The following is a 25,007-nucleotide window of genomic DNA, read 5'->3' on the forward strand; positions in this document are numbered from 1 at the left end:
TCCCCCACACCCTTGATAAATAGTCATGAAACAAAATAAAACTATAAGTAAGTCCTCCAAGTGAAATTAAGTGTACTTAGGCAAGTATTTAGGATATGAAAAAGAGCTTTTAATAAGAAATTCAATTCAGTAGCATTTCTAACCACTAACAACAAACTACCGAAAATTGAAATTAAGAAAACGATCTAATTTACAATATTGTCAAAAGCAGTAAATTATTCAAAAATAAATTTAAACAAGGAGGTGAAAGACTCGTACACTGAAAACTGTAAAACATTAATGAAAGAAATTGAAGATACAAATAAATGAAAAGCTACCCTATGTTCATGGATTGGAAAAATTAATGTTGTGAGAATGCCCATACGATCTGATATGATTTGGATATTTGTCTCCTCCAAATCTCATGTTGAAATGTGATCCTCAGTGTTGGAAGTGAGGTCTATTTGGGAGGTGTTTGGGTCAGGGGGGCTGATCCCTCCTGAATGACTTGGTGATCATGAATTCATGTGAGATCTGATTGTTTAAAAGAGCCTGGCCCCTCCTTCGCTCCCCTCTTGCTCCCTCTCTTGCCATGTGACATGCCTGCTCTCCTTTCACCTTCTGCCATGATTGGAAGTTTCCTGAGGCCCCCACCAGAAGCAGATACTGGCAGTATGCTTCTTACACAGCCTGCAGAATTGTGAGCCAAAATAAATCCTTTATTTACTACCCAGGCTCAGTTATTCCTTTATATCTATGCAAAATTGACTAACACACTACCCAGAGTCGCAAAATTGACTAACACACTACCCAGAGTCATCTACAGATTCATTGTAATTTCTATCAAAATTCCAATGTCTTTTTTCACAGAAATAGAAGAAACAATTCTAAAATTCATATGGAATCACAAAAGACCCCGAATATCAGCTGGAGGCATCACACAACCTGACTTCAAAATATACTACAAAGCGATGATAACTAAAACAGCATGGTGTTGCATAAAAAAACACATAACAACAGACAAATAAGCCAAAAAAATAGAATAGAGAGCCCAGAAATAAATCAACACATGGTCAATTGGTTTTTGACAAAGATCCTAAGAACACACAATAGGGAAAAGACAATTTCTTCATAAATGGTGCTAAGAAAACTGAATATCCACATGCCAAAGAAATAAATTGGACCATTATCACACATCACATACAAAAATCAACTCAAAATGGAATAAAGACTTAAATGTAAGACCTGAATCTGTAAAGCTACAAGAAGAAAACATAGAGGAAAAGCTCCATGGCACTGGTTTTAGCAACAGTTTTTTGATATGACCCCAAAGGCAAAGGCAACAAAAGCTAAAACAGACAAATGGGATTTCATACAACTAAAAAGTTTCTGAATAGCAAAGAAAATAAACAGCAGCATGAAAAGACAACCTATGGATTGAGAAAATGTATTTGCAAACCCTACATCTCATAATAAGCTAATATACAAAATATATAAGGAACTCAAACATCTGAATAGCAAGAACACAAACTGATTAAAAATGGACAAGGGACCTGAATAGACATTCCTCAAATGGAAACATGGAAATGACCAAGAGGCATATGAAAAAGATGCTCAACATCACTAATCACCAGGGCGATGCAAATTAAAACCACAATGAAATTTCACCTCACAATTGTTAGAATAGCTGTTATCGAAAAGACCAAAAATAGCAAGTGTTAGGATGCGGAGGAAAGAGAACCCTTGCAAACTGTTAGTGGGAATGTAAATTAACACAACTAATATGAAAAACAGTATGGAAGTTCCTCAAAAAACGAAAAATAGAACTACCATATGATCCAGTAATCCCACTTCTGGGTATATATCCAAAGGAATTGAAATCAGCGTGTCAAAGAGACACCTGCACTCTTATGTTCATTGCAACACCATTCACAACAGCCAAAATCTAAGTGTCCATCAATGGATAAAGGGATAACGACAATGTGGTATGTCTATAGTACAACATATAATGGTACAATGAAGTACTATTCAGCCTTAAAAAAGAAGGAAATTCGGTAATTTCTGACAAGAATGAACCTGTATGATGTTATATTAATAAAATAAGCCGGGCACAGAAAGAAAAACATTGGCTGATTTCACATTTATGTGGAATCTACCACAGTCAAACTCACAGAAGCAGAGAGCAGAATGGTAATTACCAAGGTCTAGGGGTGGTGGTGGTTCAAAAGATGGTGTTCAGAAGATATAAAATTTCAGATAGATAAGAAGAATAAGTTCAAGAGATCTATTATATTACATGGTGACTATAGTTAATAATAACGCAAAGCATATTTTAAAATTAGTAAGAGAGTATATCAATTTAAGTGTTTGCACCAGAAAAAAATAAGAATGTGAGATGATGGTTATGTTAGTTAGCTTTATTTAATCATTTCAAATTTATACATCTATCAAAACTCACATTGTACTCTATAAATGTATATAATTTTTATTTGTCAGTTAAAAATAAAACTTTTAAAAATAAATTCAAAAAGTAAGAATAGACATAAACAACAGCAAAAAATCCAGGAAGAAACAAATAGAGTTTATTGAATTTAGAAAAGAAATAAAAGAAAGTGACAAAATTACCTCAAATTTTAGTAATAAATTACACCATTTAGACTCAAAAGAAAATTTGGTGAGAATCATTGAAGATTAGAAAATAATCAAAATAATCTTTTAATGAGGTAAAAAATAAAAGAATCAGAGAAAAAGTAGTAGAAATGGAAGACAGGAAAATAGGATTAACATTTATATTTTGGGAGCCCCCAGAAAAGATTAGAATAAGGCTATTTTTAAAAACTATAACCCAAGGAAACGTTCTAGAAAAAAAAGATTACTCAAGAGTGCTATACTTTAAAAGGACTTATCAGGTGCCTGGGAACACTAATTCAGAATAATCAATTCTGAGACATATCCTAGTAAAACTTTTAGAATTCAAAGATGAAGAAAAATTTTTCAAGGCCTCCAGCAAAAGATCAAATAATTTACAAAGGTAAAAGAACTAGACTGCCATCCAATTTTCAAAAGGAAACATACAGAGAAAGATAAAAATGAAGCAACATTTTAAAAAAAGTATCAAGAGTATCAGAAAACAGTTTTCAACATGTAAGAAGTAAGGGAATTTTGTACCCACAAGCTCTTCCTGAAGAATTTATTAGAGAATGAACTTAATGTATCACAGTGACCCAATCTGAAACAATCTGAACAAAAAAGTAATTAATGATAGTAATGGATAATACACTCTATAATCAAATAAATACCTATGATGCCGTAGTAAGATAAATAAACACAGGGGAAAGACCAGCTTTTCCCTATATTACAATTCTAATTAATACACATAGGAGGAATGATGGGAAAGAAAATCAACATTAAGCAAACACTACAGTAAAAGTTGTTACAGGCAAGAATGATGAATAGTGGACAAACTATTAGTGGACTAAAATTAGTGGACAAACATATGAAGACAGACATACTGTATATTTACGTAGAGTTAAAGCATTGTCCCTCAAGATAGTTATTAATTAAAACAGGAAAAATGATAACTCTACTGTAGAGAAATCTGGAAAAAAAACACATTAACCAAGGAATGAAATTTAACATCACCAGTAATAAGACATATTGTTACCTCCTGACATGATGCACTGAGCAACTAAAATTAAGAAAATAATTCCATTTACATTAGCATAAAAATGAAATGCTTAGAAATGTACTTAGTAAAATAAGTGCATGACCTATGCAATGAAAAACTGCATAAGATTGTAAAGAAAAATTGAAGAATAAATTGTGTTACTGAATTGGAAGTTTCCGTATTATTTAGATAATAACTATCCACGAAATTGATATATGATTCAATGCAATCCTAATCTAAATTCTATTTGACTATTTTATAAATTTGATAACCTGCTTTTAAAATTTACGCCAACATGCAAAGAATCCTAAATAATTAAAACAACCTTGAAAAGGAGGAGGAAGATTGTAGTTATAATGACTGATTTGAAGACTACTGATTACTGTCATAAAGCTTCAGAAATCAACATAGTATGGTTGGTGTAAGGATTGATCCATGGAAGAAAATAGAAAGACAGAAAATAACCAAACCCACAGGGCAAGTGAATTTCAAAGAAGCTGTCAAGGCAATTAAATGCATAAAAAGAGACTTTTCGACACATAATGCTGGAACAACTGGATATCCAAGTAGAAAAGGATGCCTCTCGTCTAGAAAACAAAACTGCAAAATTTAGAGAAGAAAATATTGGTGGAATTCTTTGTGATGTTTCAGCAGGAGTTTTTTTTTTTTTCATGTGGGGCAAAATGAAAAGCACTAACTTCATAGATAAGACAGTTGATAAATTGCATTTCATTAAAATCAGATACTTCTGCTTCTTGAAGAACATCTTTAAATATATGAAAGGAACAACTATGAACTGGAAGAAACTATCACGATACATAAATACAGAAAACTCTTAAAACTCAAACAACTCTATTCAAAATGGTTAAAAGATGTATGCTAACACTTTGCAAAGGAATGCATATCCATATATAGACAATAAGCACATCAGGAAATGCTCTACATTGTTAGATATCAGAAAAATCAAAATTAAAACTACTAAAATGGTCAGAATTTGAAAGACTAACAGTACCAAATAATGGCAAAGACGTTAACCAAACGAAACAAAGATCCCTAGCAGCCCAGTGGAAATATAAGATGGTGCATCCATCGTGGAAAACATTTTGACAGTTTCTCATAAATTTAAGTGTCTATTTACTAACTCTCCCAAAAACCCAGCTCCTGGATACTTAAGAGAAATAAAAACGTGTGCTCACATAATGACGTGTGCTCTATTCACAAAAACAGAAAACTAGCAAGAACCAAATATCCACCTACAGGTGAATGGAGAACCAGATTGTGCTACATCCATACAATGGAAAATGGAAAATTGCCGCTCATCAACAGAAAGAAAGAAGCTGTTGGTACACATAACAACACAGATGATCTGCAAAAACATTACACTGAACTGAGGAGGCTCCACACGAAAGAGCACATGGCGTATCATTCGGTTTCTTTGAAATTCTAAGACAAGCAAAAGTAACCTACAGTGACAGAAAGCATATCAATTTTTGTCTATTATTAGGGGTTGGGAAAATTGACTAAAAAGGGACATGAGGGAACTTTTGGGGATAAAAATATTCCTCATTGGAAGTAGCGTTGGTTGCATGGGTGTATACATTTGTCAAAACTCATTGAACTGTGCTCTTAAAATGAATGATTTTTATTGGTGTGTAAATATACCTTGATAAAACTGATTTTAAAACAATCACACCTTAGAGGCAGCCTCAAAGCACAGAACTGGCTCTCATTCATATACATATTTTGGCCGCTTGAGAATAATACAGTCTGGAACAATTCTGCCAGTCCAACTGATCTTCCTATTTTACGTCTCCTCAAAACTCAAAAGGGCAATGAAACGACTTTGAAAACTCTCTGTCTTTCTCACGCTAAGAACACTTTTTAGAGATTCTGTAGAGCCAGTGGAGAGCACCTGGGAAGTCCATTTACTACAGACCTGAGGTCTGGGGCCAGATCTCCAACTGTGAGAGAGGAGAGGACGGCTCAGTTGCAGAGGGTCAGAGTAGCTGGAAACCTGACAAGAGGTAACACAGGAAGATGCTAATCTTAAGGTGTGAGATTGGAGGTAGCTACAGCAAAGGCGTGACACTGAGAACAAGTTTTCTCATTGTTTCTGGGCTGCCTCCCAGTGCTGTGTTAAAGCTTCTTTGCTAAGACTTCTAGACACCAGGGTGGAGCCAGGCATTCATTCAGAGATCAGGTCTTGCCTGCTGTGGGTTCCTCCTACAGGGAACCAGCAGGGGCTGACAGCATTGCTGTCAGGGTAGAGGGTAGAGCAGGCCCCTGCCAGTGCTTGATAATCAGCTCCTCTTTTGCCTCTAGTCCAGTCGACATTTTCTTCCCTCCCCATGTCAGTGGGGGAGGACAATCAATTCTTCATACCGCCCTGGAAAAGGATCATTACAGCGCAGCCACTCGCCTGCCAGCTATGCTCACTCTGGGAGCTCAGCCGCTGAGGTCATTTGTTTGCCAACTGCACCTGCTTTTATGACTTTTCCCATGTCTTGCCACCTCTTCCTTAAATCTTCACAAAATAGGGACCTTAGATTATTGACTAGGCACTTCTGAGTCTGAATTTCCATTTTCAGAAAGTTGCAAATAGCTTTCTTTTCTCATAAAAGTTTAAAAAAATGCAGGTAAGCTTTCTTCAAGGTAATATATTCTCATAGATATTTCTAAAGGACAGAGGAGTGAAAAAGAGGACTTAAAAATCACCTTTAATTCCCTCCCCTGAAGGTAAAATCATCACCATTTACCTTTTATTGAAGTTCCCTCTGGTAGGGACTTAATTTATTTATGCTCTGGCTTATTGCCAGAAGGATTCAGGCTCGTTCACATAGCCAGTTCATGGCAGCTAAGGCCTTGGCTATTTTCGTTTCCATTATGTCATCTGTGCTTAACCCAGTACCTGGGTATACAAAGTACTTAATAAATACCTTCCAAATAGATAGGTGAATAAACATCATTATAAGCCTGCGACATTTCATTCCAGACTTCCTTATCCTTTTCCAGCTTATCCCTCCTCTGGCTCGATGGGACATATCCCAGAGGCAGGCCTTACTTGGAAAGAGAAGAATGGTTCCTTAAGCGATGAATGGCTCGCTGGACCAGGACTCCCGAGAAATGATGCCATAGGAGTATTTTATTGTACAAACTACTTCTGAGTACATAGTTGGATAATAAGAGCTAATAATTATTAGGAATCTATAACATACTTGTTACAAATTATGTTGCTATTTGTTACAAACACAAATTACTTGCTACAAATTATGCATATTAACTTATTTCCTATAATCACTCCATGAAATGGTGGCTATGTTATGTCTAATTTATAAATGAGGAAAGTAAGGATCAGAGAGGTTACATAACATTTTTAATGTCACACAGCAGAGACAGATTTGAAGCTAGGTTGTCTGGTGCCAGGGCCTGAACCCTTTTATCCACCACATCATGATGTGTGGTCACCATGCTAGACAACAGTCATGATGTTACATAAGCAGTGGTCAGGAAAGTCCATGATGTTACATAAGCAGTGGTCAGGAAAGTCCATACTCTTAAGTGAAACGTATCTGGAAGTGCATTTCCCACTCTCTGCCTTGCCAGACGCAGTAAGACCGAGGGAGTAGCAAACTCTAGGAGGCAAACACGTGAGAAGGCCACCTGAATGCGGTGGGTGGGGAGTTTGCTGCTCTGTGGGACACCTGAAATACACTCTTCTCCTGACCGACCACAGATGGCCACTGAAGCTTCCTTTTCTCAATTAGTTGAAGTTCTGGAGTACAGGTACCTTGTTACACAGGAACACATGTGCCTTGGAGGTCTGCTGCACCTATCAATCAATGAAGCCCGGCATGCGTTAGTGATTTTTCCTGATGTTCTCCTCCCGCCATCCGCCCTCCCCGACACACGCCAGTGTGTGTTGTTCCCCTCCCTGTGTCCATGAGTTCTCATTGTTCAGCTCCCATGTATAAGTGAGAACATGCAGTGTTTGGTTTTCTGTTCCTGCATGAGTTTGCTGAGGATGATGGCTTCCAACGGCAATGATTCATAGTCACCTAACTTCAGAGAGGAAATCTGATTCTATTGAACTCTCTCCTGACTCCTGGTATGTTGAGAGGTAGTGAGCCTGGGTTTCACCTCCTAATTCACATGGTACAGGTAGATATTCTCACCAAACTGACGTCATTCATTCAAACACCGACAACTTTAGTTTAACACCAACGTTGTAGGTGGTGGGCAGAGAACAAGTGAATGCAGATTTCATGGCCTTGGTCCATACCTTCTAAACCAGGAGACACATAGGACATATCAAACTCACAGCAGGGAAATGCTCCCGCTAACCTTTCGTAGGTGACTCATCTACTACATTTACTGTGGCAGAATCCCAGAAACTAACTCAGAGCAAAACTGACTTAGTTTATGGAAAAACAGCACAGCTGCTGCAGATTTCTAGATTCCATTCTTAGGTCATATCTCCTGCGCCATCAATAACTCAATAACAGGTCAGTATTTATTTGAACGCCCCACAAAATGTGCGGAAGGCCCGGGGATGTCGTGAGCACATTAAGAAATGACATTAGTAGGCCAGGTGCAGTGGCTTACGCCTGTAATCCCAGCACTTTGAGAGGCCAAGGAAGGCAGATCCCGAGGAGGGCTGATCCCAAGGTCAGGAGTTCGAGACCAGCCTGACCAGCATGGTGAAACCTTGTCTCTAATAAAAATACAAAAATTAGCATGGTGGTGTGCGCCGTAGTCTCAGCTACTCAGGAGGCTGAGGCAGGAGAATCACTTGAACCTGGGAGGCGGAGGTTGCAGTGAGCTGAGATTGTGCCACCACACTCCAGCCTGGGTGACAGAGTGAGACTTTGTCTAAAAAAAAAAAAAAAGAAAGAAATGACATTAGTAATCATGTCCATACATCATTCATACACCACCTATTGAGTCTTTTACTATGTGCTTGGCACTGCAGTTAGTGTTTAGACCCCTTAACAGGGTGATTTGGAAAAGGTTAGTAAGCTGTCAAGCTGCATAGCTGTTTATGATTTTAAGTGTACTCTTAATCGTGGTGGCTTTACAAGAAGGATGTATGGTAGCACAGGCCTGGAGGGAGAACACCAGTGAACTTCCTCTTAGCTCTGCACGTTCACTCTGCTCACCTTATCTGGGAGCTGAATGTTATTTGTTATCAGACCATCAGGTGATGCTGTGGGTCTGCGCGCTGCATGACACCTGGGGCGGTGAACTTCACTTTATGCCATCCCATCCCTTGCTTTGTCTCAAGATCCGCCCCTTTATCCTGTTCCCCAGGGGTCTGTGCAGTTATTCTGACAAATGTTGTCAGTCAGAGAAAAAATTGCTGGTATCCCAATGTCATCTGTACCTATTGGTGGGGACTGAGCATTTTGCAGAAACGGAATCCCTAAATCCCAGCAAAGTGCAGTACGTACTCAACAAATACAAGTTATAGCTCAGAGAAACACAGGTCCTCCCCGTGTGGGCCACGCGATAGATTAGAGATTGCTTTGACAAAAAACCTGCAATAAAGCAACATAAGAAGTAAAAAATAATAACACAGAACCAAAGTTCCATTGTGGGCCAGTAGCTGCTTCGATTGGGCCATGGTTGTGTCTAGAGTCTTGAAAATCCTCCACTGTTCCTTCATGTCTTTCTTTAATATTCTCTTGCATATATATGTATGTATTTTACAGATGAGCCTATGATTGCTTTGATTCTTACCAGATAGGATGTTATCCCTTCGCCTGGAAACATTTGGGTCATGTGTTTAATACATAGCTAACACGGACTGGTAAATTTCATGCAGGGTGTAGTATAATGCTTTCTCCAATATATGGTTTAGCAGCAATAAAGAAAATGTTACCATTTTCATCATTGTCATCCAGCAACAACTGAGCTCCTTATCATGATCTTCTCCTGCCATGTGTGGAGATAGCCTGAGAAGATCAGCAGCTCTCAAGGAGGCATTGGTGAGTATAAACGAGCACTAATTCATCATGTTCCTGCTCTGCTAGACTCCTGACTGATATATTGAAACAAAGTTTCTTGCTGAAGAATAAATAGTATGAATGATACCCTGTTATTTAATAATGGAAGGCTCCATGCAAGCGCAAGACATATACACGGTTGATGAGCGTTCAGAGTTGCTAGTTTCAACCAGGGATCCCATGTAAACTTCAGTGAATAATTTATTCTGGAAAACTCTCACAGAGCAGTAAATGACCTCCATATTTTGTAGAGATTTTCTTCTCTTAGAAGTTCGTAAGAACACTCTGTGCGCTCAGTGGTTTAGAAGGGGATGGTTTTTGATTACTTTATGCCCTTTATACCTAGCAGTCCAACAGTTCTCACCCGCAGCCAGCACTGTTGGGATATCATTTTGTTTCCATGGCATTGACAAGATGAATTGTCTGGGCAGGTGCAGGAGTGGAAGTAAATTTAACCATTAAGAGCAAATGGAAGATTCACTTCATCACTTACCAGAGACAATAGATCATCAGCATTTTCTTGATTTAACGTTTGTCTGGGTCTTGTTTCTAATACATTTTTTAAAAAATGAATATTCAGTAATATACTATCCACCTGGCATCATGAAGAAATGACTTATATCATCGACAATAATAAATTTTTTTTCTAATTACGTGAACGATCTTATCATTTTGAAAATAAAATGTTCAAGAAAGACCAAATGTGAAAATAAAAATTATCTATAATACTATAATTATAGCAACTGAGACAACAGTCTCAACCATCCTATTGCAAATTGTTTTAGTTTTTTTTTTTCTTTTTCTATTCCGGCTACATGTATGCACACATGTGTGTAGGATTTACATAGAGACTTAATGTGCATTCTGTTTTATAGCATTGTAATTTAATAAGTCATAATTACTTTTGTATGTCTTTCAATATTTTTCTACCTTAAACATTTTGAAGAATATATAGAATTTTGTCTTCGGAGCTATTCTAACTTATTAAATCAACAACACAGTGTAAAATATTTATCGTTTTTAATTTTAAATTGTTTTAAATTGTACAATAATATACAATTTCTGAGAAGCACCTTGGTACATCTCTATACATAATCTGAATATTTCCGTAATGAAATTCTTACAAGTGAGACTGCTGTATTGAAGAGACAAAGTACATTTTCAAGTCTTTTAATACATATTGTAAAATTACTTTCCAGAAAGATTGTAGTGATTTACATTCAAACTAGCCATTCCATTTCCTCAAGTCCTCTCCAAAACTAGCTATATAATTTATTATGTGTTTCTTGGCAAGTTGTAATATATTTTTGTAACTTAATAACATTATAAATTCTATTTTCTTTATTACCAGTGATGTTAATGTTACATCTAATGTATATTCCCTTTACCTTTTTATTGTTTTGCGGGGGAGTCTCTTTCTTTCTTCTTTTTAAATTTAATTAATTTATTTTTATTATACTTTAAATTCTAGGATACATATGCAGAATATGCAGGTTCGTTACACAGGTATACACGTGCCATGGCGATTTGCTGCACCCATCAATCCATCATCTACATTAGGTATTTGTCTGAATGCTCTCCCTCCCCTAACTCCCCACTCCCGACAGGCCCTGGTGTGTGATATTCCTCTCCCTGTGTCCATGTGTTCTCATTGATCAGCTCCCACTTATGAGTGAGAACATGCAGTGTCTGGTTTTCTGTTCCTGTGTTAGTTTGCTGAGAATGATGGTTTCCAGTTTCATCTATGTCCCTGCAAAGGACATGAACACATCCTTTTTTATGGCTGCATGGTATTCCATAGTGTATATGTTCTACATTTGCTTTATCCAGTCTCTCATTGATGGACATTTGGGTTGGTTCCAAGTCTTTCTAAAAGATGGTATACATGTATTAGTTACCCACTTTTATGTAACAAATTACCACAAACTTACAGGCTCAAAACAATACAAATTCATTTTACAGTTTCTGTAGGTTAGAACTCTAATGTTCCTTAGCTGGTTCCCCATGTCTCCCACAGGCTGTCACCAAGGTGTCAGCCAGGGCTGGGGTCTCCTTTGATAGTTCGATAAGGAGGGATCGATCATCTTTTACCTTACCTACATGGTTTTGGACAGGATCTGCTTCCTTTGGATCTGCCTTTTACTCACGTTTCCATTGTCACCTCTTGATATTGTCAGTTTTCTTGTCTCTTCTAGTAACTTACTTTCTCTTTGGGAGAAGGACCTGACTATTTCAACAAAGCTGTTGAAATTTGGCTACACAATAATTACAAGGCATCTTATTAATTATTTAACTCGGGGTGTTTGCTAGATAGGTAATTAAACTTTGTCTTCTTTCGTACTGCTCTTAACATTCCAGAAAGGTACCAATTGTGCCTTCTCCGCTATCTCCTCCCTCTTCTACTCTCAGGAGGCAACCAGGCCTCAGTTTCCAACATCTAAACTCTCTTTGTTCCTGGGGAGGAGTGTGTGTGTGTGTGTGTGTGTGTGTGTGTGTGTGTGTGTGTGTGTGAGGACTCTGTAAAAGAAATTGCCAGGAGCCCACACAAATAATACCAATGGGACCCTTCCAGGGACAACTTCAGAACATCTATATAAGGGAAGTCTCAGGGGTCAAGGTCAGGTTTCTTGGAAAGGGGAAATAGAGTTTTTCTGAGGCCAGGTTTACTGAGGAAGTGCATTGTTTTTATTTAGAGTGCATATTTATTTGCAGTAGGGGAAAGCTAAAGCCTCCTTTAACCATTGGTATCTCTATTTTACAGGTACCAACTTTTACCATCACAAAGAATAAATGATAACACAGCCCCGATCACACTGCTGGGTTGGAGACCTGGAGTTTGAAGCAGATCTTCTGTTAAACACACAACACTCTCCAGTAGAATAGCGGAAAGAGAAGACACATCATCTTTAAATCCTCACTACTTTATTCCAAATATATCCAACGAGGATTTTTATATTCCAGGATTCTCAATGTCTCTGTTGTCACAGAAAGAACTGTAACTTAAGAACCCTGAGTTATCGTTATGATATTAGCTGGTTCTGTGATAGAAAAAGCAATTATCTGCCTAATTTCACATTTTTTCCTCTTTTTTAATTAACAAAAGTCTTGCTTTTCGGTTACTCTTAGTTTTGGTTTGTTTGTTTTGTGGCGTGTGTGTGTGTGTGTGTGTGTGTGTGTGTGTGTTTAGGGCACCAATTGCATTGAGCTAAAATATAACATTTTTCATTGTAAGTTGAACTGTAAATGGTCACATGACTGCTGTGGCCAGTGAAACACTCTTAGCTGGGAATTTGAGAAAGGCTTCAACAAGGGACAGGGAGTCTGAGGGCACCTCTTCTGCACTTCCATCTCCCTGCTCCTTGCCACCTGGCATGTGGATGAAATACTGCAGCTCCTTCCTCGGATTCATGGAGGAAACCAAGAAAATGGGAACATGGGGCTACCGTGCCAGTCCTAGGCTTCCCATCTTGGATTTATTTTCTGTGAAACAAAATATGGTCTTATATGTAGATGCCACTGTTAATTGTTTTTCTTCTTATATGCAGCCAACTCCTAATGAATAAACTGCATAATTCGTGAATTCACTCCTCTGTCCCTAAGATTTCAGACCTGTAAAATGCATTCCTATGACAGGCTGGAGGAGGAATTGGCCTTATGATTAGGTGATTTAAAGAGTCCTCCTAACCTTATTATTTTCTTGTTCTATTTAGATTCCAATTATCCCACCTATTCCAAAGCCTCAGAATATTGACTCATAAGTCTTTCATTAGCCCCGAAATGTTCAAGTTTTAGTATGAGTCACATCACTGAAATCACGAAAAGAGATCTACTTCTTTAAGGTATTTCTTCATTAGGTGTGTTATCATCTACCTACCCATCTATGTGTCTAGCTGTGTAGATCTGTTTATATTTTGCCTTGCTGAATAAATGTAATTATCAGCCTACTAAAGCCTCGTTAAATTAGATTTTACTAATAAAATTGTGTGGCAATTTGGATAGAGGCTAAATCAAAAATTGAGTCCATTTTTAAATCAGAAAAAAACTTTCTGAACAAATCAAAACTATACACAAGACAATTTATACCTGCTTTGGAGAGGAAATGGTTCTCAATTACTGTAGAAAATCTATTTACATAGAATTAATTAATGTCTTAATTCAAAATCATTTTCACCAAGCTCATTAAATTTTGCTCATTGATAACGTTTTGCTAGCTGTTCTTCATTTAAGGTTGGAATAAAGCCAGAAGTACTAAAACCTCACAGCTTTTTAAGTCTTGTGGAATTCACACCATATTACCTAGTTTATCTAAATCAATCAGATTTGCTCTTGGTTAATTTATATCTATTTTAGACATAGAAGCAGTAGAAAGTTTAAATACAATACCTTGTTCTTAAATTATTAATATTTCAGAGTTTTTATTTCCTACAGGTTACGACACTTCAAGGCCCTGTTAGAAAATGGCTTGGGAGAAAGAAACTAAGAATTTCACTAAAAAATAAAAATAATAGAAGCACTGGCTCCTTAGGATAAATGATTTTCTTCCTCTTTTCCTATTGCAGCCAGGAGGAAGTAAAAACTGATGGTAATACTGAAATGCCAAAGAGGACTCATGAGCTGTAAAAGTTTCATCTCAGTCATGGGAGTCATTTGTGACACAACAAAGACAGAGATTTTTTTGTCGTTCATAAGCTGGTTTCCCAGATATTTCATTTTTATTGTGGCATTTTAAGTGGGATTGTAATCTTGATTTCACTCTCAGCCTGGACATTGTTGTTGCATAGAAATGCTGCTGATTTTTGTATATTGATTTTGTATCCTACAACTTTACTAAAGTCATTTATCAATTATAGGAGCCTTTGGCAGACTATTTAGGATTTTCTAGATATAGAATCATACTGTCAGTGACGAGAGAGAGTTTGACTTCTTTTCCTAGTTGGATGCCCTTTATTTTTTTCTCTTGCCTGATTGCTCCAGGTAGGACTTACAGTACTATTTTGAGTAGGAGCAATGAGATGAGCATCCTTGTCTTATTCCAGTTCTCAAGGGGAATGGTTTGAATACTTGCCCATTCAATATGATGTTGGTTGTTGGTTTGTCATAGATGGCTCTTATTATTTTGAGGCATGTTCCTTTGATGCCTAGTCTATTGACAGTTTTTATGAAGTCATGTTGGATTTCATCAAAAGCTTTTTCTACATCCATTGAATTTATCATATGGTTTTTGCTTCTCATTCCGCTCATGTGGTGAGTCACGTTTATTGATTTGCCTATGCTGAACTAGCCTTGCATCCCAGGAATAGCCGGACTTGCTTTGTTGAAGGGTTTTGTGTCTATGTTCATGACGGATACTGGTCTGAAGTTTTTATTTTTATTTTTTTCCATTGTGTGTCTGTCAGATTTTGGTATCAGGCTGATGCTGGCTTCATAGAAGGAGTTAGGGAGGAGCCCTTCTCCTCAGGTTTTTGGAATAGTTTCAGTAGGATTGGTATCAAGTTTTCTTTGTACTTCTGGTAGAATTTGGCTATGAATCCTTCTGGTCCAGTGCTTTAATGGTTGGTAGTTTCTTTATTACTAATTCAATTTCAGAATTTGATATTGGTCTATTCAGGATTTCAATTTCTTCCTCATTCAATCTTGCATGATTTTGTGCTTTCAGGAATTTATCTATTTCCTCTTGATTTTTTAATTTGTGTGCCTAGAGTTGTTCATAGTAGTCTCTGAGGATGTTTTGTATTTCTATGGGGTTCGTTGTAATAATATCATCTTTGTTGTTTCTGATTGTGATTATTTGGATCTTCTCTTTTTCTTTGTCATTCTAGCTAGAGGTCTATCAATCGTATTTATTTTTTTGAAAAACAAACTGGTTTTCATTGATTTTTTGCAGAAGTTTTGCATCTCTAATTAATTAATTTTTCTAATTTTAGGGTTTTTTTTCTTCTGCTAACTTTGGGATTGGTTTGTTCTTGTTTTTTTCTAGTTCCTTTTGGTGCAAAGGCAGATGGTTAACTTGAGACCTTTCTAACTTCTTGCTGAAAGTGTTGAAGGTTATAAACTTTCCTCTTAACACTGCTTCTGTTGCATCCCGGAGATTTTGGTAAGTTGTGTCCCTGTATTTATTAATTTATTATTAATTTCAAAATAAATTTACTTTCTGCCTGAATTTCTGTGTTCTCCCAGGAGTTATTCAGGAGGAAGTTGTTTCTTGGCTGTGCATGACTTTGGGCATATCCTCCGAGAGTGGGAAATAAGTTGTTTTCAAATTGTCTAAAAACTACCACAAAAAATGTGGGTTACTTTTTTTCTTTAAGCTCTCTAGAGCTTTAATATATATCTCTCTAGAGATATATATTAAATCATCTTAGATATGTATCTTAGATATATTCATCTTAGATATATATCTTAGATATATATATATATATAATTCATCTTAGATATATAAAATTCAATAAAGACTGATGGGAAAGTGGAAATTGTACAAATTTATTTGATTCCATCTGCATGTTCTCCAGAGTATTCATCTGCCCTGACCCTTTGCCTCCTCATGCAGGGCTGTTACAGAAGTTCAACTGTAGGAAAATCTGAGGACAGAGGAAAGCAAAGGCAGAAATGTCCCTTCCCATTTGAATTTGGGTTCTAGATCTTCTGGGAAGTAGGGTCTTAAGACCAAAAATTTGTTTCAATTTATATTTACTTCTATAAGCCCATGAATTGCAGTTTCATTTCCTGTCCTATTTTTACTCTTCTAAGACTTTCTTGTGATTGATTAGTCTGTCCCTGAAGGTCACATGTAGGATGAACCCTTTTTACTGAAAAGGTGCAGGTGGGTCTTTCTTCAGAAGAAAAAGGGACTCTGCCAGATATCAAAACAACCAACACCACTAACCCCTGCCCCCAAAACATAGAAGCTATTAGCCCTCTGGTATTTATTATTATTTCAGTTTATAGTGGTCTCACAAGAGACACAATTGCATTATTATTATTACTATTTTTTTTTTTTTTTGAGACAGAATCTCGTTCTTGTCACCCCAGGCTGGAGCGCAGTGGCGCGATTTCAGCTCACTGCAACTTCCGCCTCCCAGGTTCAAGCGATTCTCCCGCCTCAGCCTCCTGAGTAACTGGGATTACAGGCTCCCGCCACCACACCCAGCTAATTTTTGTACTTTTTTTTAGTAGAGACAGGGTTTCGCCATGTTGGCTAGGCTGGTCTCGAACTCCTGACCTTAGGTGATCTGCCTGCCTTGGCCTCCCAAAGTGCTGGGATTACAAGTGTGAGCTGCACTATTATTAGTTCAAGGTAATGACAGATATTGTGGTATCTTTATCCTTAATATTTAAGATGCATACACAGAGATTGTCTATGGAAACAACAAACAATTGCAAGTGTGTTCTGTTTGCACACGTGCATATGCTAACACTCACTTCTACTCTCCATGTTATTCACAAGAGCTCAGTGACTCAATTTGATCAGGGTGTGCATATCATGGGCACCTTCTATACGATGTGCAGTATGTAGATGAGGTTTGGAGGGTTACGGCCTGTCTTTCCTCAATTTGGAACACCTCAAGGGACTTCCATGGGTTTTATTGAGACTCCTGGGGCCAACATACCACCATTCAGATTTTTTCTCTGCTCAATCTGTTTTTCTCTGTCATCTCCCACAGGAGTTGATCCTGAGACCACACCCAAGAAACTTCCTGCAAGCAAAACTACATCTCAGAGCGTATCTCCTGGGGACCCAAACTGTGACCATTTTTTAAACATTGCCTTACTCTGAAGTCTCTGGAATCGAATTCCTGTCTAAACATCTAAACTTTCTCCTCCTACTACCAGATCCCCAGCATCTATCCCATTCTTGCAGGTCTGTTTTATGGCGCAGCCAACCATGCATCAGATAGATGCCTGTGTGCAGCCGTGCTGTGCTTTATGGCATGCACAAGCAGCTGAATTTCTGAAAATTCTCCAACTTGGGAAGTTTTGATCTATCGGTCCTCTTTGTGTGTTGAGTACAGGCTGTAATTTTGGGGGCATGCAAAGCATATTGTATTGGTCAGTTTTGCTGTGTAATACCTACTGCCTCATCTTAGCATCTTGCTCAAGGATGCTTCCTGCTGATGTCTCGTATTGGTGGCAGCAGCACTGTTAGGTGTCTTCTCACTCTAGGATCCAGGCTGAAAAGAAGCTCTGAGCTAGAAGATGCCATCCTCATAAAAGAGAACAAAGAGTAAGCATCAGCTCCAAGTCACATGATTACCTTTAAAGCGTCAGCCTGGACAGGTGTATATCACACCTGTTCTCATTTCACTGCCAAAGATAACTCATGGGACCCAGGATTACTGTTGGGTGACAGAGAAGCTTTGCAAGTAACAGGCAAATAGTAGGTTGCATAATCCTTGTACAGCTTGTATAATCCATTTATTGCTTGGGAACAATAATATGACATATCTAAAACACCTCTATCCAAAATACCACTCCCACGTGTCTGTCACTGTCATTAAAATTCTATGACTTTGAATTAAGGCACTGACTTTCCTAAAGGCTTCCATTAAAATACAAACGTTTTATCCCTGAGAAGTAATGCACTTGTCCACCATCTTATTTACATTATTTTAACCTCTTCATATTTTTGCTCCATAATGCAAAGCAGTAATTTGAGGCTGGGAGGTTGCCAATAAGGTGTAAAGAAGTATGAGTGAAATCACATTCTGTCTTCTTATGTGCCTAATCTATTTATTCTGGTGACATCTGGTTAAAATGAGCCTTGTGAATTGCTTCCTAGAAAAAAATAAGAAATAAAACTTACATCATAAAAAGTGTTGTTATTAAAGATCTCAGGTTGTCTATATAATTACTAAAATTTATTGAATGTTCAATACTTTTTTTTTTTTGAGATGGAGTCTTGCTCTGTCACCCAGGCTGGAGTGTGGTGGTGCCATCTCGGCTCACTGCAACCTCCACCTCCTGGGTTCAAGTGATTCCTTGGCCTCAGCCTATCTAGTAGCTGGGACTACAGGCATGCACAACCATGCTTGGCTGATTTTTGTATTTTTAGTAGAGAGGGGATTTTGCCATATTGGCCGGCTGGTCTCAAACTCCTGACTTCAAGTGATCCCCCTGCCTCGGCCTACCAAAGTGCTGGGATTACAGGCATAAGCCACCATGCCCAGCCTGTTTAATACTATTTTATTCTGTCTCCTCATATTTAATTGTCATAATATGCCTGTAAGACAGACACTATAGTTTTCATTAATTATAAGAAGGATTTGTAAGAAATTTTAGCGACTATAGAATTCATATGTCTTATAATTGTTGTTGACTGGGTGGAGTCACTTTCCAGTTGTCGCTGCACAGGGAATCAGGGTGGAGTATTGTTTCCTGACGCATTCATGACCGACCCTCTCGGGTGTACCTGACGCATTCATGACCGACGCTCTCGGGTATAGAGAAAACGGGAGCATTGATGAAAGACAGTGAGAAAAGTTCAAACAGTCAAACTTTGGATGTGACAAAATTTTAATAACACACTAACCTATTCATTTCACATATATATATTTAGTTTTGCACAGCAGTGACACACAATCAACACCACTATTTTGTCATTATCCAATAACGGAACGCTGAGCATGTGGGAGTTGCATCCTACTGCTTAAGGTCATCAGCAAGGTCTGACTGCAAAAATTCAAAAAATTGCAACCTCAGGCATAAATGGGTTAAGCTTAAAAGAGCTTTTCAAAAGTTGTATATTTAATTGCTAAGTTTATTTTAATTAGTACTTAAATGATAAGACTTACAATTGGTGGTAGCTTAGATTTGGTGAGAAACACTTTTATTATTTTTTTTTAATACAATGGAGTCTTCCTCTGTCGCCCAGGCCTGAGTGCAGTGGCGAGATCTTGGCTCACTGCAAGCTCCGCCTCCCAGGTTCACGCCATTCTCCTGCCTCAGCCTCCAGAGTAGCTGGGACTACAGGCGCCCACCGGAGAAACACTTTTATGAAGCCAATTTACAGCTGAGGAAACTAAGGTACACAGAAGCGAAGTACCTTGCCTAAGGCCCTACAGCTCAGGGTTTCTGCAATAGTCACTTTATTCCTTGTCTTTCCTAAATAACTGAGCTCCAGGTCTTTTTGGCACCACCTTCCTTGAAATGAGACTAAGGGAGCTGTAAAAAGAGTGGAGGATTGATTTTGACACAGTTCTCTGTGTCCCCCAAACACATACTTTTCCACAAATTAATCAATGTGGTCTTCTGCAAGTTACTTAAAATACATGAGCCTATGATTCTTCATTAGTGCAATGACAATCACCACACCTGTGAGAATCAGAAGCTAACGTAATGCAACAACAGGAACTGTAAATAGAAACGTGACACAGACCCTGGCATCAAGTCCATGCTCCAGGAAGTCAGTTCTCTTCACCTTTCGTCTCTGGAAACCTCAGTGTGTCCTCATACCCTGTCAATCAATATCTTTCATGGCTTACTCCTAGTCTGGCCAGGATCAGCCCTGCTTCTTACCACACGGTTGAGAATGCTATGACAGCAGAGGCAGCTCTTATTTTTGATGACTGCAGGGCAAGTGTCACCTTAAGCTTCTGGCCAGAATGTCTCATTCGATGTTACCTGTGGAGTCACAAAGGCACTTTCTTGAAGATCTGGAAAAAAGTACAAATTCCGGAAAGATATTTAAACTCTGCATTTCTCTAGTCTAAAACTCCCAAGTCAAGGTGATTGCCATGAAGAAAGGGACTTTGGAGAATGTAGGATGATTAGCTGGTATAACTGTAGCTCTCAGGAGGGGAGCTCGATATCAGAATGATCGAGGATACCCCTAGAGAAATGCCATGGCCTAAGGCAGCACCAATGAGTCTATCAATGGCCAGGCGCGGTGGCTCAAGCCTGTAATCCCAGCACTTTGGGAGGCCGAGACGGGCGGATCACGAGGTTAGGAGATCGAGACCATCCTGGCTAACACGGTGAAACCCCGTCTCTACTAAAAAACACAAAAAACTAGCCGGGCGAGGTGGCGGGCGCCTGTAGTCCCAGCTACTCGGAGGCTGAGGCAGGAGAATGGCCTAAACCCGGGGGGTGGAGCTTGCAGTGAGCTGAGATCCGGCCACTGCACTCCAGCCCGGGCAACAGAGCGAGACTCTGTCTCAAAAAAAAAAAAAAAAAAGTCTATCAACTAGCTGTTATTGAGTCTGTACTGTGTTCAGGCTTTAAAATGAGCCCTGAATAATCTCACTAATAGGAAAAGACAGAAAAACTTATGAGGAAATTTATATTGAAATGTCTGTTGTCTTCTATTGGTTGCTGATTTGTTGAGTAAAGATCAAAAGTGTGTTAGCTACTCATAGCAGAGCTAATTAGCTAGCAAATGCTTCCCAGGGTATCTCAGAAGGGTAGAGATGATTTATTAAGGCTTAGGGCATGAGAAAAGACAGTGCTGGGAGATCATCTGGTTCTTTCTTTCTTTTTCTTTTTTTTTTTTTGAGACAGAGTCTCACTCTGTCACCCAGGCTGGAGTGCAGTGGTATGAACTTGGTTCACTGCAACCTCCACCTCTGGGGTTCAAGTGATTCTCCTGCCTCAGCCTCCTGAGTAGCTGGAATTATAGGTATGTGTGCCACCAAGCCCAGCTAGTTTTTGTATTTTCCGTAAAGATGGGGTTTCACCATGTTAACCAGGCTGGTCTTGAACTCTTGACCTCAAGTGATCCACCCACCTCGGCCTCCCAAAGTGCTGGGATTACAGGCGTGAGCCACTGCGCCCGGTCTGGTCCTTTGCTTAGGTGGAGAACTCAGGCCAGGGGAACACAGAGGGCCCCCAGAGTGTGAAGGCAGCATCATATCAGTGGGGCAAATAGGGATCTGACATGGTTTTCTATTAAGTGTTTCTGTACGTTAACTTGTCTTTTAAAATCACTTGACTCTCTCTGACAACATTGTTTGCTCATGTATTTAATCCGATGGGCAATTATTGAGCCACTTTCTACCTAAATACCTACTTAGTCCTAGGATAAGCTCAAAAGATTTGGAAGATCCACATTATGTCTTATTTCCCCAACTAAACCATGAGTTATTTTGCTCATAAGACTGGGCACCATAAGTGTGAAATACATTACAGATATACAATTAGATGCAATAACCTAAGGCAAATCATAACCCAGAGTGTGTTTATAAGACTTGCCCCTCCTCTTATTTCTTCCCTTTGGATGATTGGCATCCTTTTCCTATCACGATTCCCACATAGGTCCATCCACCCAATCTGTTAAGGGCAGCATCTTCCACCTTATACCCAAGATTTCCAGGTCTGTATTCCCCTTACTGAAACAAATTTGTTAATGAACTTTCACTAAGACATTAATGTCAGATAAAGCTTTAATTGCCTTTCTCAGATAACTCATTTATACTCAATAGGGTTCTCTAGTGCTGCAGAGGTCTCACTAATTATGAAGTTTTAGGCAAACTAGGGCAGTTGTTTCCTGGGGTGAGAACAGATGGGGGTATCTCTTTCTTTCTCAATACTCACTTGTTTGATGCTTGATTACACTTCTGCTTATTATCAGTAGTGACGATAGAGTAAAAATGTCAACGTGAATTTAGCATCAGTAGGTGTTGGGGCAAATGGGGACTTCGAGATAATTTAATTCACCATGTTGACCAGGCTGGTCTTGAACTCCTGACCTCAAGTGATCCACCCACCTTGGCCTCCCGAGTAGCTGGAATTACAGGTGTGCGCCACTATGATCAACTGATTTTTTTTATTTTTAGTACAGACAGGATTATGAAGTTTTAGGCAAACTGGGGCAGTCTGCCTATTTTTGAAATAAATAAATGGGGAAGGAGAGATTGACCAGCTCCCCTAAGCAGACAGCCCTCTGTGGACAACAGCCTCTAGTCTCGTTAACTCCCTGCTCTTGCCCATCCTGTGATCCTTCCACTCCTGCAGAAAAGGTACTGCAGTTACTCTTTTAATTTCTTCTTGCTGCATTGGAAAAAAAACAAAAACAAAACTATAAATAAAAGGTGGGCCTTCAATATTCACAAAATCTGGACATGATCCACTGTTTCAGGCCCAATTTATATCTCCCTTCCTCGAAGAACATCTTCTGATTGATCTGGGCTTCAATGAACTTTCTCTCTCTGGAGCGTCTTTAAAATGTGTATAGTCACTTCCACCTGGGAAACGACTGAAGAATTATAATGTGGTGGACTAATTGTTGGTTTTGTCTGATTGATTGGATTGTAAACTTCTTAGGGGCAGTGAACCCTGTCGTCTGTATTCCTCTCAGGGCATGGCTGTACTGAGCATAACAGGGCTGGGTGACCACGCTGTATTCCAGAGGGCACCTGCTAGGCATCATACTCTGCTCTAACAGGAATAGACATGTTTCTTGACTTCCTCATAAGTTCTCAAAATATTGCTGATTTGAATTTTTATTATTTTACTATCCGGAGTTACTCGGTAGAGAAATGAGGACCCTCTAGGAATTGCTGGAGTAAACAAACAAAGCAGAGGAACTATTTTCTGTAAGCGAGGCCCTAACGGCTTCTAAAGAGGGGAGAAGAAGAAGCCCAAAAATATTCCTCAAGCTCAATTAGAGACCTCGGGAGGCACATGGAAGTATTGTAAGTTATTTCAATTACAGGAAGTAGGCTTAAAAAGCTAAATAAATAATTGACCATTTTATATTATTTAAACCCGTAGTTCTTAACCTCTTTTGAATTCTGGACCCCTTTGAGAACAAGGAAAGCTACAGATCCTGTCTTGAAATAAATGGATATCCACACAGACGTTTGTAAATAAACTCAGGAGATTCATGGCCACCTAATGGCCATCCAAAAGCCCTAAGCTTTGATGGCAGCAAACAGGGGGCTCATTTTCACTCTCAGCAGCATTCCTGGCAGCAGATTTAGAATTAAACCACTGAAACCAACAGCCAGAGCTGACGCATGAAAAGATACTCTAGATTAAAGCCTCATAAGTAGCTTCTCGTGTGAAAAATGTTATTGTTCCTTAGTGAGGAGGAGGACTGGAGGAAGTGGCCTGCATTTTCTAGGCATTAAAGCCTCATATGATGACCTCGGAAAGGCGCTAATTTGTCTAAAGGACTCTAGCAAGTTAAAGACAACAGATTTGGGCCAGGCGCAGTGGCTCACACCTGTAATCCCAGCACTTTGGGAGGCCAAGGTGGGTGGATTACTTGAGGTCAGCAGTTCAAGACCAGCCTGGTCAACATGGTGAAACCCCGTTTCCACTAAAAATACAAAAATTAGCCAGGCATGGTGGCACGCACCTGTAATCCCAGCTACTGGGGAGGCTGAGGCAGGAGAATAGCTTGAACCCAGGAGCTGGAGGTTGCAGTGAGCCAAGATTGTGCCATTGCACTCCAGTTTGGGTGACAGAGCAAGACTCCATCTCAAAATAAAATAAAATAAAACAAAACAGATTTGAGCCAACTCGGGATATATTTGGACTATTCACGCATTGACAGATTTATTTCCCTTGGAAAATCAGACTCCATAAGAACAGTGCAAGTTCAACCTCAAAATCCCATGTTACCCTCTTCCCGGCAGATTTCTGGCCTCCGGTGAAGAAAGGAATAAAAGTTTACTTCTCATGCTGGGGAAGGAGGAGGGCCTAGAAAATGAGGTCAAAGACATCATTGGGATGAGGATTGGAGAGAGACAGAGACACCCTTTGTGTCAAGTAAATGATTTGGAGAGCAATGGAAGCCTTCAGGGGAAAGGAGGAAGATGCCACTCCAGGAACAAGGACATCCAATGCTAGAGCAAGAGTCTGCACCTCACAAGGAGCTGGAGAAACCCCTTCTCACTTCAAAATGCTTTGCTTGAACATTTTCAGTTGCAAGTGGAACTTCAATACAAGTGGTTCTTTATGAAATACATGTATCATCTTGGTACGGCTGAAAGACCCTCATATGAAAATGTGTCTTTATCTGAAACTGTACTTTTTTTTCTTTGCTTTATATTATTTTTAATTGACACATGATCATTGTACACATCTATAGAGTACATTGTGATGTTTCAATACATGAATACAAAATGCAATGATCAAATCAGGGTAATTAGCATATCTACCACCACCAACATTTATCACCTCTTTTTGTTGGGGACATTCAAAATCCTCTCTTCTAGCTATTTGAAAATACACAGTAAATCATTATTAATTATAGTCATGGTGCTACAGAACACTAGAACTGATTTCTCCTATCTAGCTGTAATTTTGTATCTGTTATTCAAACTTTCACCCTCCCTCTTTCCCCATTTCTCTTCCCAGCCTCTGGTAACCACTATTCTTCTTTTGTTTCTCCTTCCTTCCTTCCTTCCTTCCTTCCTTCC

The sequence above is a fragment of the Colobus angolensis genome, unplaced genomic scaffold (genome assembly GCF_000951035.1).
Source record: "Colobus angolensis palliatus isolate OR3802 unplaced genomic scaffold, Cang.pa_1.0 Scaffold2, whole genome shotgun sequence".
Taxonomy (NCBI): Eukaryota; Metazoa; Chordata; class Mammalia; order Primates; family Cercopithecidae; genus Colobus; species Colobus angolensis.